This window comes from Leuciscus leuciscus (genome assembly GCF_965113295.1).
Source record: "Leuciscus leuciscus genome assembly, chromosome: 8".
NCBI lineage: Eukaryota > Metazoa > Chordata > Actinopteri > Cypriniformes > Leuciscidae > Leuciscus > Leuciscus leuciscus.
Window position 1 is genome coordinate 33984779 of NC_138732.1, and position 20632 is coordinate 34005410.

The following is a 20632-nucleotide window of genomic DNA, read 5'->3' on the forward strand; positions in this document are numbered from 1 at the left end:
CACACAGTAAACCTTTACTGCATCCTTTCACTTCAAGTGGCTCTTTACTTTCCTTTTTCTTTTTGCAAATCCTTTTCAGTTCTTCCTTTATCATCAACATCCAAGCAACAGCTTTGCGTAGACGATGCCAGTCTGAGTAGTGAGTGATAAATTTTGTGATTGTTTTTGCAGCTTCGTCCAATCTTGTGATCATTTATATTTGGGCCTTTTTTGGGCCTGAAATCGCTGATAAAACCTTATGGCTACTTTAGCTATTATTACATTAGCTAACTACCAACTAACCAGATAACATTAACAAATTGACAAGCACTTACTGGGCAGAATGGCTGTTAATGTTGCATGTCTTGCAAAGCGCTGTTCGTCTTTTGCCATCTTGTGAACAATTCTTGAAGCCGAAAGCGATGACCCTCGGTACCCCTCCGGCTGACATGTTGATGTGATATCTGATCTAAGTGGGCGTGGTGTGCGTAAGGTACGAGAGGGCATGACTGATGATAGTTTCATGATCCAGTCATGACAACGCTATTCTCAGCCTGCGCTCCAGCTGGGTAATCAACTTGATTTTAAAAAATAATTTCTATATTTTATATTCAAACTGAAAACATGATGTGATTAACACTCAAGTCATTCAAGTCATCGTGTCTCAAGTCATGTCAAGTCCCGAGTCTTTAACTTCCAAGTCCGAGTCAAGTCTCAAGTATTTTATTTTTTGTCAAGTCAAGTCACAAGTCATAAAAAATAGCGACTCGAGTCCAAGTCACCAAGTCACAAGTCCCCATGTCTGCCTCCAGCTGTTCCAGGAAGAGCTCCAGGAACTCCTCAGGTACGTGCAGAACCTCCTCAAAGTCCTGCAGGATGTAGTGCTGTGCTTTACAGCGGAGCTTTGAGCAGGAGGAAAAGTCCTCTGTCAACTTGCAGATGCCAATGCAGTTTCCTATATTAAATTTGAAATGCTGGGTAAAACTTCATTCATAGCCACTTCCAGAATAAAATTTCAAGAATGTGTTTGCCTAGATATCATAGTTACATTCTTTTTTTCTGGCAATACACTCATTCATTTTCATGCATTTATATATTTGGACTTAGGCAGTTTCAACCGTATAATGTTGGCAGTGGAAATGATGTATATAATTATAATCATTTCTAGGTAATTTGCACACAATTGCAGTTCAAATGCTTCTTCTCACCTAAAGTAGGAGCTGCAGCCACACATGATGATCTTGTGCACTTGAAATTCTCTGTCATTTGACTTGATGATCAAGTCAGTGTGTTCGCCCAGTAAACGTGCTTCATCAAACACGTCAAAGGCTGTTGCTCTTATGTTCTCCATGTTCTCTCAGGACTGTAAATGTATTCAGTCTTCTCTCCTCAAACTCTGATTAAAGTCTCCTCAGGATTGTGTCTTTGTGGGACTTTTGCTCAGGAGAGTTCTATAGAATGTCTCTGTGACATCATAGTTGTAGAGCTTCAATATATCTTTTCAGTTTGTGTCTTGGCCACATAATTATTAAAGAGTTTTGTTTTATCGATTCCTTTTGAATGAAACATCTTCACAGTAACAAAGATATTAAATTCAGAATTACTGCCATTATAAGTAAAATTACAAATAAATGGGCAAGCTGATTTTTTTTTTTTTTACAATATTTACAACTGGAAAAATTCAACAAACAAGACTTTGAACAGTCACTAAGACACTACGGCTGTATCTGAAATTGTCCCTTATACTGGACCAGCAGTTCTCAACTGGTTTGGCCATGGGACCCACATTTTCCCATGGACATTAATATTATTATTGGTTTTTTTTTTAGGAATTTGACCGAATATATATGGTATTATCACGATATTGAAATGAGCGTTTTCAAACAATAACAGGTTTTATATATTTTTTCTTAAAACAAAACAAACTAAATTATATTTAAATCCAATAAAGTAATGCACACAAAAACTACATAAAGTAAACAAATGTTTTAAACTGATTCAAGTGTTATAAAGAATTATAAAGAACAATAGGTAACACTTTACAATAAGGTAAAGTCAGTTAATGCATTAACCAACATTAACATTGAGCAAAAGCTACATATGTTACCATAGTTATTCTTTGTTAACATTAGTTTAAAAAAATATATAACTGATCATTGTTAGTTCATGTTAGCTCAGGTCCATTAAATCCTTCTGAATTTAATAATGTGTTATTAAATGTTGAAATGAACATTAACCAAGATTAATAACTGCTTTAGGAGTATTGTCCATTGTCAGTTTATGTTAACTATAGTGAATTAACTAATAAAGCCTTATAGTAAAGTGTTACCTGTTACAGAATGCAGATCCAGACACAAAGAAATACATTGAAATGTGAGCTTTATTAACAGCACTGAGCAGAATGGAGAATACGGATGAGTATGCAGTTCAAATAGACTTTGAAGAATGAGTAAAGCTTAGTAACGAAGACCTTCCTTGTTTTACAGGTGCAGGAGATCATGGATAGTTGGACGGATGGCTGGATGGACGCACACACCTCTTCGTGTTTGGTGAGTATGCAGGATGATGACAGGAGAAGACACGAGAGGAATACACTGGAGTACCAACGCTGGAGAACAGGTAAGCACTTCATAGAAACTAGACCAGACAATGATGTGAGACGAGGTGTGTGCTTTTGTAGCTGGCTTGATGATGGTGCAGATGAAGTGCAGGTGTGAGTGTTCAGTACTCTGGTGAAGGTGTGCTGTGTGAATGGCTGATGTGACAGCCTGGCAGATCCGTGACAATTACCCAACAATAATAAAGAATCAGAACATTTGCAATCAATGTGTAGGGCAGGGGTTCTCAACTCTGGTCCTCGAGGTCTATTTTCCTGCAGAGTTTAGCAGCAACCTTGATCAAACTCACCTGCTTATTGATCTTATGGGGACATTTTTTTGGTCCCCACAAGGAAAACAGCTTGTAAATCATACATAATGCAGAACATTTTCTGTAATGGGAGGTTTCAGATTAGGGGATATCATTTGTACAGTAAAACAAATCATTATTTCTATGGAAAATGTGTGTGTGTGTGTGTGTGTGTGTGTGTGTGTAAATTAGTCTACTACAAACTTCCTTAACAGTATTTATGCTTACAGGGCACCTATTATGACCCTTTTCACAAGATGTAAAATAAGTCTCTGATGTCCCCAGAGTATGTATGTGAAGTTTTAGGTCAAAATACCCAACAGATATTTTTTTTTACAGCATGTTTAAGTTGTCATTTTTTGGGGGCTCAGAAAAACACACCGTTTTAGTGTGTATCCCTTTAAATGCAAATGAGCTGCTGCTGCCGCCCAAAGGGTGGAGCCTTACGAGCTCGCGCTCAGAGCCAGGACAATCTCATCTGATAATATCAAAACAGAAACTCTCATTAGTGGAGTTCATTTCGACTCGGAGTCCGACAATAATGCCCACAGAGCCAGAGAATATATACTGTATGGAGATTGAACAGGTATAGTTTAGCTTAATTATGGTTATAACTTATTTGTCATCTGCTTTTATCCACTATTAATACAAGCCTGCTGTACAGACCTCGTCCGAATGATGACCAAAATATACTGATGAGTTCGATTAAGTTTATTGTACATCACACAAAAGATGAAGCGTTAGTTTTACTCCAGAAAATCACTGTAAGAGCAGCTAAATAAAAACAGTATAAGATGTGAGCATTTAAGTCTTATCCAAAACTCTCTCTCTCCCTTTCATTAGCATGGAACATACACAGCGAAGTACACAAAACACTCGTTACAACTAACAGTAAACAAATATATACACACCTTTTCAGTCTGTGCTTAAAGGTGAACTAAGTAACTTTTTTACTTTAACCGAACAGCTTCGGAGTCATTGGAATAGTTATATGACTTATTTCGGGTTGAATGGTGGTCGTCTCGCACCCCCCAAGCGCCTGTGAGCCGAAAAACCACCCTTGCAACTTTGGGCCGGCGGGCGTGTATCGCTTGATATCAGGTCTCGCCTTGTAACGAATTGCTTTATGGCACTACACTGTGCACACGTACACGTAGAAAAAGGTAACGTTAGATACTGAGTTCTTCACACTTTCGTCATGGCTGAACCGGTAAAAAAGAAGCAGAAAGCTAGGAAAGGTTTGTCGGAGGACCAAAGAAAGAGGAAATGGCAGACTGACCGAGCAAGGAGTCAGACTCGAGTAAATATCGTTCTTGTTGATGGACTAGTAGACATCTTCAGACCTTATCTGTGCCTGTTCGATGTCCGACGCTTTGTAACGCGTTGTGGCAGGAGGAGAAATAGGGATAGCTCACAGATGAAGTTATTACAAAGGCCAGACAGACTCACGGAGGCGATTGGCATCTCACAACTTGCACTTTATTCCCCAATCGAACTCGTGTAACTGTTTGTCACCCATTCTACCGTCCACAGCTTTACTTGATAAACAAAAGTAAGATAAGAATGAGCATTAAACTGAAATAACCCGCATACATGGGGGTGTTCGAGGTGCACATACAATACAGACTGCCGACAGTTCAACAGGGCGCGCGCAGCTCTTAAAGGGGCCACACCTTATTTCCACTCATTACAGCCTCCATCCTACTGAACAGGTACCGGTATAGAGGGCGGAAGGGATCAGGCCGTGAGTGCAGAGACGGCTCTGCGCGAGTGGCGACAGTAATATTAAATACAAGTACTCCACAGCGACTCTAGGGGTCGCTGTTTGACAAAAACGGAAAGCTGCATAGTGTGCCTTTAATAAAGTGAAAGTGAAAGTGACACATGACGGCGCTTGTCTGAAGTTTTAAATCATTGGTTACCCGTAAGCCAATCACATAATGTTTGGTTATGACGTGTGTTATGCGCTGGCTCAGCCGCATCGAACTTCCACTGTAAACACATGTATGATGTGAAAACAAAACCATCGAGCGAAATACCGGAGTGAACATGGCTGTGAACGACTTTTGCAGATTACATTTACATTTTACATTTATTCATTTAGCTGACGCTTTTTATCCAAAGCGACTTACAATTGCTATATATGTCAGAGGTCACACGCCTCTGGAGCAACTAGGGGTTAAGTGTCTTGCTCAGGGACACATTGGTGTCTCACAGTGGATTCGAACCCGGGTCTCTCACTCCAAAGGCATGTGTCTTATCCATTGCGCCACCACCACCCCTTTTGCAGATTATGTGAAGTAAATCTCCGCATCCACGGTACAATCAGCGTCTACATCACGGCTCTCAGCCCGCCCTCTGTTCGTTGATTGGCCGGCTGTTTTGAGGCCGGAGGAAAACTGAGAGATAGGTCGCTATCTCAGACTGAGTACAGAAGCGAACTGAAATTGAGCGGAAGTACGAAGTCTGACGTAGTCAGGCTAGTCTACAGCTGCTCAAGCATCGAAACAATGGCGGACTGTGTCCCGCTCCCTCAGGGCGGGTCTATGCTCAAACTGCAGTGTTGTAAAAGCAATTTTCAGAGATTAATAAAAACAGCATCAAAAGGTGTAAGAAACTTTCAAGAGGCAAAGATTGTTTTAAAGAGAAAAGGTTTATTCTTTGAGGATTCTTTTCACATCCGCAGCCACCCAGATGTGAAACAGAATGACCTAGTGGACTCAATGAAACATGGACATTTTATACAGGTTTCTGACATTCTTGACTCCTCCTTTCCCAGTTTCTGTAAATTTCCTTAAAGACATCTTATATCTCAAGCTGGTATGGACTGGTCCCCCCCCCCCCCCCCCCCCCCCAGAACACATGCTGTTCTTTGTCCCTGAGAAGTCAAAAGGCCTTCATCTACAATCTAAATTACCTCCTGCTTCCCTCAGGAGGGGGGCCTGGGACCCTATTATTATACCGTTATCTTCCTGGCCCATCTGACGTTATTGTGTTTGTTCCTTCATGTCCCTTCAGCTGTAAGAGACCCTCACAGAAAACACATGACTAAATGAAATTAACAGTTTGGAAACGATGAATATAAGTAATAATGAATTTTTCCATCACAATATTCCTTCTCTTTATCATTCTCTGATAAACAACATAGAAAAAAATTCACTCTTGTTTCCTAATCAAACCCATTATACTGTTAAATCTTTGAGAATAGAATTAATTCAAGTCTTAATTCAAGACCCTTCATGTCTGATTTTTTGTATACCTGATCACTCTACTTGAACTTTGAAAGAAATACGATTTTTTAAAAGTAAAAAAAAACTTGTAACAAATAAATAAGCATTTTGCCTGAAACCGGGCTAAAAATGAACAAACATTGTTATCGCATTTTCCTGGTTGAGAACCAGACCCTCAGTCATCCCAGACATAGCTCAAAGCATATAGTAAGAAAAACGTAAATGATTATAATTGCAACTTCCGTCACTCGTACCATCTGCATATTTTGATCATCCCTAGGATAGATTGTACCCATTAATAACAAAATTATCAGAATAACACATACAATCATAACACTATGTATTTGTATATGTAGCTTTTTCAATTAATCACAATATTTTGTCAGGAAATGGTTTTACTTCTAAAGCTATATTTAATTAAAATCTATTTAATAAAATCTAACCCGAAAAGTTTTATAATTTGATCATTCGTTGTTCGAAATTATCCCTGACTTTTCCATTACACACCGTCTTTTTTTCTTATCACCATACTTCACATTAATTAATAGATCTTCCACCTGAAAACACATTTTTCTTTGTACAAGTCAAATTATTAGATTTATATCAATACTAAGCCCTAATTTGATTCAATCAAATAAAAATCACAAAACTTTTCTTCAACCATTAATTGGTCAACATTTTCTCCAGATATGTTGATCATCTCGTTGCCTCATGGACGTTCCATCTTCACCAATATGACACTTTGCATGCCGTAGAGAGGATTTTTCCAACGTTGGCGGGGTAGATAGTTTCTAGCACATATCATTGATCCCCCACTTTATTCTTTGTGTTTGGCGTTTTGGGTTGCTGACGTTGGTTGGTGTGGTTAAGGTCAGATGCTTCGACCCAGGTCTAACACTCTTCAATCATTTTCAAATCCTTACAAGATTTTCCCTTAGATCACGATCGCACCCCCACTGGAATGAGTCATTTACTGTCTGCTGTCACCTGTGAATGGAGACCTTAAGTGATTTTGTTAGTGACCGCTTGTCTTGCCGTCCCTTTGGTGTGACCTGTGAAATTTTCAACCTGAAACATATCACCGGATAATTTCTTGCTCTTTGAATAGCACTCGGGGTCCTTTTCCCCTAAAAAAACACTCAACCCACGTTGCTCATGTTAACAAAACAATACAGAATCAGTTCTGTTTGGTTCAATCCGTTCTGACATCCTGCAAAATGAAAAAATGTTAAGTTATGCGCTGCGCAAGGTATGGCACCTTTCTGCCACTTTGCTCATGCCATGCGCAAAGTCTGCATCTTCTGTAAAGAAAAACAAATGTTGAGGTTATTGTCACATAGTTTTCTTTTGTCTGCTGTGCTGCCACATCTGCTCCGGCGTTTCCTGTCGAAACAATTCTTGTTATTAGCACACTTAAAATACAAACAATGCACACAATTAAACCCAATGTCCTCCCAACATTTATCTTCCCACCTTTGCGATGGCTTTCAGCAAATGTGAACCCCTCAGTAAACCAGATCTGGCTGGTTAAGACAAATAAAGTTCTTGCTTTCCCTCGGAAATCAAACCCATGACCTTGGCGTTACAGGTGTCACACTCTAATGTTTGAGCTACAGGAAAACTGCAATATTTGTTAATATTTATTTGGTAACATTTGTTTGGATATAGTTTGTTAACCCAAACGTTGTCCTTCAGCCAAATTTCCTTTAGACATCTTTCTCTGCCTCTGAAACAAAAATATTACTTAAAGCCACAATTTCATCTTCTTATCAAATTGTTTTAAGGCAACGGCCCCTAGTTTCACAGTGTTTCTTGCTTTTCAGGCCTATTGTTTGGTCTCTTAAGCAACTGTCATCTACGAACATTCTCCAGGTCATCAATTGGTCAGGTCAGGTCGTGGTTTCCACACTTCGTCAACGTCAGTCGAATGACAATCTCCCCCTTTTTACAATACATAGCCTAACTGTTAAGGGCTCTCTGGATAGTCTGATATTTACTTAGCCTACGTGTTTGTTGCTGTCAAATCTATAACATTTTCTCAACACGTGACTGACGGCTATCTATGACTTCACAATTCTAATTTACACATCAATACTTAAACCTGTCCAGAAAGTAATTCAAATTTACTGCACATCATAAATGACCAAAATAACAATTAACAGACAGAGCTCGATGACCAATCAACTTAAAGCTCGTCCTATGTTCTGTGTTGCCTTCTCATCAGATTGACTCACAATCCTCAGCTTACTTTCAAATTTGTCATTTGCCTTAACCCATTTAAAATACTAAAACACTCTTTCCAGAGGTTAAATGACAAATTTATACACACTATTCAGACAGGATAGTTGTCCTTAACTAACGCATACTGTTCAAAACATGAATTAACACTCACACTCATCCCTGAGTATGAACCGCTCATATTTCTTATTTATATATTTTCTCTAAAAATATTTAAATTTTAAATGACAGTTTAACCTTACATTTTCCTGTATCTTTTATCTAATGTTTTTATTTATGGCCTCTTAACCAGTTTCAAAGCATGTCTGTTCATTATTCATTTGATTTTAGAAAAGTCAGCTGGATTGTTTTTGGTTCATTATCTGACTGATAACAGAAAGACAGACAGAATATCAAGCAGTCTCTCAGCAGTCCACTCAAACAGTCTCTTTCTCTCTCATTATAAGCAAATAATCTTTTCAACAGCCTCCTAGGACTGTAACTAAAATAATCATAGTCATAGTCAACCCTTAATAGTTCACAAATGTCAAAATACAAATATTTGACTCAAATTAGAACCATTACAATAATCTAAAATACATTATGCTATGATCTTTTCTAAGGTTATCTTTAGTTTAAATACTCAATTCACCTAACCTTCGTTTTTTCAGAAATTTCTCTTGACTCATCACAAGCTGTTCTCATCTTTAGCCACCACCATGTCTAACGACCTTCAGAAGTTAAAACTAGTTCAATATCAAACATTTTTTCCTTGCCCATGAGGCAACCAACATCATGTTCCTTATATAAATTAATACGTCTTGTTACGGTCTCCACAACAAATAATGACAATCACCTCACAGTCTCAGTTGGCTCTTGAAAGCCTATTTCCATTAGCTCTTAAGCAATAATTTTCTTTTCTTCAGGGTGTTGTCTCCCTGGCATAGATGCAGACACGTCACAATGGAGGACAAGCCATACAATCAACGCGGTTTCTTGTGAGTGGTATAGGGGCTCACATTTTCTGGGGCAGACTGAACTTCTTACAGCTCATCTCGCCTCTCAATGATCTGCTGATGCTGATCGCCACTCAGTCAATCAGCGCCACTCTCATATCCATCTCACATAAAAACACCTCCATCAGGAAATGCCCAGTGTTTTTGCGTGATCCTTCTGTCTTAGGTTGTCCTTTTGGCTTAAAAGATCTTACCCGTCTTTGAAGTAATCACTCGTACACACTGGTAACCGCTTTTCCCCATTACAGAATCTGTGACCGTTTTCTTCAACATAATCTGTTGTTTTCTGGAGCTTAGGAAAAGGCGCATTCAAGAGTCATCAGAGCCATTCGGACTGCCTACTAGTGTTAAACATAGGGAGACGGATTAATAACAGCAGTATTTAATCACTTAAATTCATTAATCATTTTAAAGGCAGCAACCTAGCTGCTTAGATTATACTCAGTGAATTTAGATCACAATCGTACATTCAGTGTACTGTTACTTCTGTAGCCGGAGCCATCAGCCCTGTTTTATGGTGGGGGCTAAAATGAGACAGTCACTGGTCCTAAAATAAACAAGTTCAAAACAGTATTATTTTAAAGACTTCTTTAAAGTCTTTCAGTTTTACTTTTAAAACGTTTTAAGTACAAATTGCCCTTTTGAATGGCAATGATTTCCTTTAACATCTCTGTGTCTATGATTTTCAACTGAAACACTGTGCTTTACACAGGCTCAGACAACAGCTTTCAGCTGACATTGAATGAGAGAGAGACTCTTGAGGCACTCAGGACTGATACACTGCATTTTCATAAACTTTTAACTTCAGACTTTATCTACCATCTTAAGGCATCTTTTCCATAAATTACATGTATTGTAATTTAAACATTACAAATTTCCACTCAGAATGAGTCTCTGTTGCACTGAAACTGTGGCAGTTTCAGTCACAGCACATACCAAATTCAGATAAGCAAACCTGTTTTGGCCAATTCACAATCTTCTTTTGAACCCAAAACATCAGCTGTTAGCTCTTTTCATAGTCAACAACAAGCTTTTGTTTAATCAAATGCCTTTTACACGTTTTACATTTAGCAACTGTTAATCCTGTAACACTGCTTCTGTTTATTTTATCTTAAAAAATAATAAGAATTATTCTAGTTCTTAATAACGTTTAAAATTTCATTTCAATTTTAGTTGTCAGGTTTTCAATTGCCATAATTTAATACCTGACTTCAATGTTTTCTCTAGGAGTTTATCAATCTGTTTCTATGATTCATACTAACTTTTTAGACTGCTCTCTCTGCTTGTCATACATTTTATGATTATCACTATAAATCATTCGTTAGATTTGTCTCTCTATATCATCTAAAATCTTATCAAAGCGTTTCATTCAAAACCCAATCATCCTTTTAGTGACCGGTACTTTTAAAATATTTTGCAACTCATTTAGCTCATCTGTAATTTTACGTCAACCGGTACTTTTTATAGTTCCTTTCAAAAGGAATTCCTTACACTTAATATCTTTCAATCTTGTATCTATCAACTTTCTTTTCTCCCTCATTTACAGTCATACAGTGGGCATTTTACAGTCACTGAATGACCCTGCTGACCGCAGTAAAACACTCTCTGTTATTCTACCTACAATCACTGTGATCTTTCTAACATCTCCACCCTACTTTACACCCCTGAAGCAGTGTGTTCTTATTCAGGAAATGCAAACAGAGCCCCTGATAAGTTCTCTGCATTTTCCCCCACTGTCCCAGCTGCAAATTCAATTACAATAGCCGAATCATAATCTTCATCATATTAACATTGATTTACTTTCTAACCCATATTAACACAGACTTTTCTTTAAATTTGTGTTATTTTGGCACTTTCTTTGTTTGGAGCCAGTCAAAGTTTATCTTTTTAATCAGAATCAAACTTTTACAAAAACATAATCTGCAAATCTCTTTAACCTGAGAGCTTCAGAGCAGAGCTGCTTACAGCATTTGCTCTCTTTTGTATCAGGACTATTCAGTTACTCTTCATACAGTATAAAGAAATTTAGCATGTCATTAATTTCATTAACACTGGTTTGATAGCTTATTCAAATGGTTAGTATGCAGATTCAACTTAATAGTATCATTATTCAGTTCCACTTATCTCTACTGTTCCACAGAAATCACAAGATTCCTCAAATCTTGTTCTCAGTCTCTAAATTACACAGACAGCTATCCTAGCCGTTTGCACCTTCAACTCTTGTTATAAAAATATGGCAATCTATTCTTAAATAACCTTGTTTTCATAACATTAATACAATAAAGCACATCCACATCATTATTATTGGCAGAACATTAATTTTCATAAGCAACATGGAAAATCAAAATATTCTAAGCGGGTTTCACAAAGTTTCTGATTAACTTTAGTCACATGTGTCTGGGGAAATTATCTCCAACCCATAATTTCCTTTATAAAACAGACAATGTCCTTGTCTTTCAATGACTTAATTTCAACAAAATATCTGACTTTGTACATTATTGATTTCCCAAATCTTCGGACATAGCTGTCTTTACATCTATCTAATTGTGTTATCATCAACAACACTGATTACAAATCACGTACATATTAACATCCAGAAGCTGGGTTGAACAAGCAAGCGCTGTTGCTATACTCCCAGCATAGCTGGACCCTTTAGGTTCAAAAGACAATGGTTGTCAAAATAAACATCATTTCAATAATTATTTTATCTCTAAAATATAGAATTTTTTCCCGTTCTGCTTAATGAAACATTCCTTATCTTTATATCATGTTAATCCCTGTTAATCATACTCAATGCCTTATTTTTATCTAAAACTCACTTTTCATATCATTTCAACTTAATTTGACTTAATCAGGCGTTCATAAATATGATTTTTATCTTCCCCTACATGCCAGTTCCTTCCGTATCTGTTCAATCCAACAATTCACTGTTTGTATTTTCCATCAGAAAAAACATTCTCTCTTCCCTACATGCCAGTTCCTTCTCCTATCGACTCTGTTCTCTTTTATCTGCTTCTTTTCCATCCAAAAATTCACTGTTTGTTCACATTTTTACTAGGGGTGACCCCGAATAGTCGAAGATTCGATGCTTCGATGCCTGATTCGACTACCGATCTCACGGTCGAATCTTCGCAGAGGTGTTATGAAACGAGGATCATGCCACTTTGGCTATATGAGGGTGCTCAATGTCTGATTTCACATACAACTAGCTTTTATGTAAATACGTTAATATTCAGCCTATTATGATAATGCTGTAGGCCTATATAAAAATGTGCAAAGAAAGAAGCTTTTAATATAATTTTTTAACGTGCGTGAATAAATCCAAACACCCCGTGACAGATTTAAGTTTCACTTTCAATCCGTGACCGACAGAGGAGCGTCTTCGCGGCAAGGATTTAAATCTTTAACAATGTCTGGGATAAGAAAATCTAAAGTGTGGATGTACACGATTAGAAAGGATATTCTCCAAGGCTGGATTTAGCATCAGGAAAACCATGATCACACTTCTGCCGGCCAACGTTAACATGTTTCACGCATAGACTGGGTTTCACGTTAGAATGTATTTTATCCGCGCGCACAATTTGAAAAGACTCCAACGGACAGACAGAGTGAAAGACGTTCAGGATTTGTTCTCTCGATCAGGTACAAGTGATTTCAAAACTTTTCAGCCGGTTCTAATTTTATTTTTGGATGCTGTGAACATTTTTAGCTAAAAAGACTGCTTAGCATGTATTGTTGTTTCTGCAGTTAAAAAGACAAAGTTGAAAATTCTGGCTACTATCGTTATTTTAATAATTTCTTTATTTTAATTTTATTTATTAATCTGTCAGGGTTATCTAATCTAACTATTTGTGGCTTGTGTTTTGAATATATGTTCCCCTGCACTTTAGGCATTTTGCACACATTTGCTCCTCATCCTGTGACTTGATTCTGATTTATTTCGTTTTGTATTTTTATTTATTAGAAAGGTATATTCTGTTCTAATTTAATTTAGTAAATTAATTGTTTATTTTTTCGGTGCATCGATGTTGTGCTGTAGGCTGGCCTGCTCGCACAGGTAATTTAGCCGATTTAATTTGATTTGCATGTGAAATGCAAATCTGCAGTGTGGCCTTTCTGGAGTTATTTATGTTATTTCTTAGTTTTATTGATCAAAAATGTTTTTATACATTTTCTTCTATATCTTTGTGTGATTTTCTGTACATCGAGGCTTTGAAACTTTAAAGCCCCGCCCCCATACACATGATTCGACTATTAGTCGACTATAGGCAAGACTTGACGATTCTGATTCGACTATGAAAATCCATAGTCGGGGACAGCCCTAATTTTTACACTCATGAACAAACTACAACAACTCTTTGACTAGTAACGGATAAATTGGCACTTCAGAAAAACCCTGTACTTTTGCACAATCTCATACGCTCATCATTTACAACACTGCTCAAATCATCAGTCATAGCTTTGCTCAAAGTTTCATCAGACACACAAAAAGATTTGCAAGCAGTTTCTTCATTGCAGATAGCAGAAAGAAAATCAGTGTATGTGTTTGTGTGTGCGTCGTGTGTGCGTTTGTTAGTAAAAATATTTTCACTTCCCCTTTGCTTAACAATCATCCGTTTCCCAATTTCTTGCATGCATTTCTGGCCGTAATTTTTCCATTTTACAGAAAACCGGTGTGTAAAAATGGTCTACTTTACTGTTAGATGACCCCATTTTGGCTGAATCTCCCTTCTGGATTTCACAACTTCGACACGTGTCTTACAATATCTTGTCAAACGTCTTCGACAGATCCGATCTTTTTTCGTCACCCAAAATCGGTCGGGTTTCTGTAATTACGTTTTACTCAAAATCTTCCTATAGGCCTAAGCACTTTCTAGCGCTCTATTAATTCTGATTTGATGTGGCTCTTCCGTCCACTTGTAAAAAAAAATTTTTTCTCAGGTTACAGAGATTTTGAGTAAAACTAACTAATCAGCAATTGTGATTATCTGAATCACCTGTGATTATCTGAATCACCTGTGGCACTCCCGTCCACCTGTGGCACTCCCGTCCACCACCGAGCTAAGTGTGGTAGAAACCGATCCGAAGCTTCTTCAATTTCTTCCCCAAACAATTGTGATTATCTGAATCACCTCTCGCTCGTACCAAAGCAAAACTCAGCCAAAATGGTTCACGTTCACTCACAATTATCAAATTACACTTAACATCAATAAAACAATTCTGCCGTTTCTTACCCAGAGATGCTTTTCTGTTTTCTGTAATTGCCACGGATTCTTTTTGATCTTTGTGGGATTTCTTCAACTGGTCCTGAATGCGGGTATTGGCTCTCTCTCAACCGTCGAGGTATGAGACGGCCGCCTGATGCTGCCGGGTTGCACTTCCGTCAAATCCGTTCTCAGGACCAGGAGAAGAAGAGTCCGCACGAGATCCGACACTTCTGACACCAACTTGTAAAAGCAATTTTCAGAGATTAATAAAAACAGCATCAAAAGGTGTAAGAAACTTTCAAGAGGCAAAGATTGTTTTAAAGAGAAAAGGTTTATTCTTTGAGGATTCTTTTCACATCCGCAGCCACCCAGATGTGAAACAGAATGACCTAGTGGACTCAATGAAACATAGACATTTTATACAGGTTTCTGACATTCTTGACTCCTCCTTTCCCAGTTTCTGTAAATTTCCTTAAAGACATCTTATATCTCAAGCTGGTATGGACTGGTCCCCCCCCCCCAGAACACATGCTGTTCTTTGTCCCTGAGAAGTCAAAAGGCCTTCATCTACAATCTAAATGACCTCCTGCTTCCCTCAGGAGGGGGGCCTGGGACCCTATTATTATACCGTTATCTTCCTGGCCCATCTGACGTTATTGTGTTTGTTCCTTCATGTCCCTTCAGCTGTAAGAGACCCTCACAGAAAACACATGACTAAATGAAATTAACAGTTTGGAAACGATGAATATAAGTAATAATGAATTTTTCCATCACAGTGTCAATCAACAGTCGTGGGAGGGGCCTGTGCAAAGTGACGTCACATTGCCGCGAATCTGAGAACGGCTTGTTCTGAGACAGTGCTTATGATTTATTGGGATTATAAAAAAAGCACTGGGTAGATTTTTATCATTATAGGGTGGTTGTGTACACACACTGCCAACACACATTTATGTTGGCATAACGTTGGCTGTCTTGCGCAGTCTACCCTCGTCGGACAGGTAATACAAGGTGCAGGCGACAGGGAACCGCATGACGGTCGTCTCAGCCTCGATGTAGGGACGCAGCAATTCGGAGAGTGACAGCAGCGATGACCTTGACATCCTAAAATTTTCATGCCACTCATCCGGGACAACCACTTCATTTTCGAAGTTCTCCCACCAGACAGCAGTTCGCCCAGGTCGGACCCAAAACCGGCGACGCTGGCGGTGACGCGGACTGGTTCTTTTGTGTTGGAGGGAGGAGAAGTTGTTGCAAAATTGCTGACCTCCGAGCACTCATTCGTCTCTGCTCCTCGACATAATGGAGCAGCTGTATTTGCAAATGCAAACACATGAAAAGAGTTTGCACCAACATAAATGTGACTGCTACTCTGAACGCTTCCATGATCACCAAAGCCAAATGAAAATGTAAACATAGGTCGCACTTTTGGCGTAGGTGCGAGCTCTGGCACACTGTGACGTTGGCTGCCTAAACATCCGTTTGTCTCAGTTTACATGCAAACGAAGATTTTCAAAATCTCCACTCTGGCCGGAGTTTTTAGAAAGAATCGGTTTCAGAGGCGAATTCTCCGTTTGCGTGTAAACGAAGGGCGCAAACGAAGGGAAACGTCTCCGTTTTTCAAAATAACCATGTACGTGTAAACTGGGCCCAAGGCAACACTTAAAAATGTCTTGTGTGGACACCAAGCGGGAAGGAAGTCGACCGGAAGTTGAAGCCGGCCGCGTACCACCATCTTGTAGCAGAACTTCACCTGCTGTTAGCATCCCATTGACTCCCATTCATTTTGGCGTCACTTTGACAGCGAATAACTTCACATCTGAGGCATTTAAAGACTCCATTTGTCCATTATTTATTTCTAAAGAAACACAACAATGTATAAAATGCTCCATTACCTTGTAGCTTATGTTATGGCCTCGTAGAAGCAGTTTTTGTAAAAGTAGGCTAAAGATTGCGTCATAACCACGCGACTCTCTGTCGCACAGTAGAGAGATTACCGTATGGACAGGAGGAGAAGCTCGCGGGCAATCGGGAGGACATGGAGGCAAAATGACAAAATAATGAATCAGAATACCTAGCAAAAGTTTCTCCTGCTCCTAGCTCGTGGATACCTCCTACTCACGCTCTCCGTCTCTGCAAGATTCGGAAGGGAATGATTCAGATTTCTCATGCCACAGCCACTAGAAGACAGACGGGTTGCTCACGTCACATCTACGTCGTCAAGCTCGGTTTGAGTCTGTGCGTCAGGAACGGAAGTCCAAAAAAATCGCTAAAAATGGGCTTCACTTGTCTCAATTGAGTTCCAATGAGATGGCTCTGTCCACTTCTTATACTGTCTATGGTGGACACCCCTCATGGGTGAGCAGTTGCTCATTATCATTTAAAGAGACATCAGGGTTCCCACGGGTCATGGAATTTCTGGAATGTCATGGAATTTTAAAAGGTCTATTCCAGACATTGAAAGTCAGGGAATTTTATATATTTTTTGTCCAAGTCATGGAATATCAGGGAATTTAGTTTGTTGCTTTAAATTTTAGTTTCCATTTATCAAAATGTAATTTTTCTATACCGATTTTTTTATCGCGCTGTTTCACACATCTTTCTGTATTGTTGTGCTTAGGCTATTTTGAGCACCATATTTATTCCCTTCCCGCTCAATTGGAAATCACTTAGTTAACAGGTACAGGTGACTGCATTCGACTAAGGCAAACATGCCAGGAAAATGTAAATTTCAAGAGCTTTGGCTACAAAATGAACAATTTAAAGACTGGGGGCCCTATCTTGCACCCAGCGCAATTGACTTTGTACACCGACACATGTATCATTCCTATTTTGCACCCGCACAAAGTGACTTTGTACACCGACACATGTATCATTCCTATTTTGCACCCGCACAAAGCGGACTTTTCCCTCCTCAGACGCACGTCGGTAAGTTAGGAAATACACTTGCGCTCCCGGGGGGCGGTTCAGCGCAAAGAGGAGGCGTGTTCCGGCGCAAACGTTCCCTCATGCTATTTTGCAGGTTTAGAAAACAATTGCGCCACTAACCAGGAAAAAACTGTTTAAAGTCAGTGGCGCGTTGCGCATGTTATTCATATGCTATTTTTAGGGCGCAAGCTTGGCCATAATCAATGTAGTGTGTGCACAACACGCACTTTGATTCTCTCATCTACACAGAAGCAGCAGTTTTCATTTTTGCAAATCATACATTATTACGATAGATAGATAGATAGATAGATAGACCCGCCCACAAAGTTACTTGCGCTTTGCGCTTGACACTTGCGTTTCAGATCGTTAAAATAGGGCCCTGGGTGTTAAAAGTAGACGACAGAAAAGCTAAATGTAAAGTTTGTAAAACTACTATTGAGCTATCAAATATGGGTGAGGGTGCACTTCGCAGCCACGCAAACAGCAAGAAGCATGCTACTCGTAAATAGCCGACAGGAGCATCATCTTCGGCCCAAGTGCCCATCACTGCTCTACTGCAGCCTCCCCATAGCCTGGAAATCCAGACCTAAATCTAAAAGATTAATGGTCTGGCGTCGACTAATGAAAATCGGCAAGCTTGAGGGGCGGCACCAAGCATACATTTGAAAATCTCACTGCACGCAATTTGATAACACTACGACCAATCACAACAAGTTATCGCTTAGCTACCAGTGGAGCTAACTGGTAGATTAGACTCTTACTGTATCCAGTCGGTAAAAAAGCAAAAACGCTGTTCCTCTTTTAGAGAAAAAGTCTAATTCTTTCATTGTAGCGGCCAAAGCCGTTTCAAACAAATGGTGTTCATCCATAGCCATCTTGCAATGTTTACTAATGACTTCGAAGTAACAGCGCTGTCGTCATCTGTTTAGCTCGCCTCTGGCCCGCCTATATCAGGTAACCCGATGTGATTGGTGCAGCTCAGATCGAGAGGCATATTTAATGAGCATCATTACTCGACACCAGAGTAACTCGCTGAGCAAATTCAACGTGTGCTCTCGCGAGAACTCTGGATTACCAGGGTAGCCTCCCCATATAGCTCCAAGAGAACGGCAATCAGCTAATGAAGCCGCTCCCACCCCCAGCAGTGACGGCAGTGTGAGACACAAGCCGCGTTTCCATTACCCTTCAAATTGCGCAAATTGAAATTGCGAATTGAAAATACGCACAATGGAAACACGTCAATTTCGCGAAAACTCCCGTTTATCGCAAAAACGTTTTTACGCTCTCATGAGGTGGTTTTTCAGGCAATTCAAAAAAGGAATATTCTGGGATATATGTAAACCTACCAACATCCATTGCCATGGTTTTTGGAATGACTTTGCGAGAGGGATCGTTTGTCATGTGAAAAGGCGGTATTCTAGTCGTGGTGTAGTATAATATTGTGTATTAAGCCGCACTAACTTTAGACCTAGTATACAATTAGGATTATAATGGTAAATAAAGTTTGAAATTGGTTGGATTTAAAACACTGTCTGTGGCTGTTTTTTGTCTGCTCGGTGCTCCGCAAAACAGCGGCCTGTTTTGCCGTTCATCTTAGGTCATGGAAATTCATCTTTTTAGTCAGTGAAAGTCAGGGAAAGGTCAGGGAATTTGACATTTGGTTTAGAGTGGGAACCCTGTTAACAGTATTTATGCTTACAGGGCACCTATTATGACCCTTTTCACAAAAAATAAGTCTCTGATGTCCCCAGAGTATGTATGTGAAGTTTTAGCTCAAAATACCCAACAGATATTTTTTTTTACAGCATGTTTAAATTGTCATTTTTTGGGGGCTCAGAAAAACACACCGTTTTAGTGTGTATCCCTTTAAATGCAAATGAGCTGCTGCTGCCGCCCAAAGGGTGGAGCCTTACGAGCTCGCGCTCAGAGCCAGGACAATCTCATCTGATAATATCAAAACAGAAACTCTCATTAGTGGTGTTCATTTCGACTCGGAGTCGGACAATAATGCCCACAGAGCCAGAGAATATATACTGTATGGAGATTGAACAGGTATAGTTTAGCTTAATTATGGTTATAACTTATTTGTCATCTGCTTTTATCCACTATTAATACAAGCCTGCTGTAGCAGACCTCGTCCGAATGATGACCAAGATATACTGATGAGTTCGATTAAGTTTATTGTACATCACACAAAAGATGAAGCGTTAGTTTTACTCCAGAAAATCACTGTAAGAGCAGCTAAATAAAAACAGTATAAGATGTGAGCATTTAAGTCTTATCCGAACAGCTTCGGAGTCATTGGAATAGTTATATGACTTATTTCGGGTTGAATGGTGGTCGTCTCGCACTCCCCAAGCGCCTGTGAGCCGAAAAACCACCCTTGCAACTTTGGGCCGGCGGGCGTGTATCGCTTGATATCAGGTCTCGCGTTGTAACGAATTGCTTTATGGCACTGCACAGTGCACACGTACACGTAGAAAAAGGTAACGTTAGATACTGAGTTCTTCACACTTTCGTCATGGCTGAACCGGTAAAAAAGAAGCAGAAAGCTAGGAAAGGTTTGTCGGAGGACCAAAGAAAGAGGAAACGGCAGACTGACCGAGCAAGGAGTCAGACTCGAGTAAATATCGTTGTTGTTGATGGACTAGTAGACATCTTCAGAGCTTATCTGTGCCTGTTTGATGTCCGACGCTTTGTAACGCGTTGTGTCAGGAGGAGAAATAGGGATAGCTCACAGATGAAGTTATTACAGAGGCCAGACAGACTCACGGAGGCGATTGGCATCTCACAACTTGCACTTTATTCCCCAATCGAACTCGTGTAACTGTTTGTCACCCATTCTACCGTCCACAGCTTTACTTGATCAACAAAAGTAAGATAAGAATGAGCATCAAACTGAAATAACCCGCATACATGGGGGTGTTCGAGGTGCACATACAATACAGACTGCCGACAGTTCAACAGGGCGCGCGCAGCTCTTAAAGGGGCCACACCTTATTTCCACTCATTACAGCCTCCATCCTACTGAACAGGTACCGGTATAGAGGGCGGAAGGGATCAGGCCGTGAGTGCAGAGACGGCTCTGCGCGAGTGGCGACAGTAATATTAAATACAAGTACTCCACAGCGACTCTAGGGGTCACTGTTTG

At 39.5% G+C, this 20632-nt stretch overlaps 1 protein-coding gene and 1 long non-coding RNA gene across 2 annotated transcripts in view; one reads left to right on the forward strand and one right to left on the reverse strand.

The window, feature by feature from the left end:
- The window catches only part of LOC309505079 (uncharacterized protein), a 612572-nt gene that overhangs the window by 391825 nt on the left and 200115 nt on the right, over positions 1-20632 (forward strand). The gene's annotated exons all lie outside the window — the stretch shown is intronic.
- Positions 6474-10703, reverse strand: LOC309505139. The gene is made up of 2 exons (XR_014208319.1): positions 8184-10703; positions 6474-7840 (listed from the first exon to the last, which is right to left on the reverse strand). It is a non-coding gene; the product is annotated as an uncharacterized lncRNA (long non-coding RNA).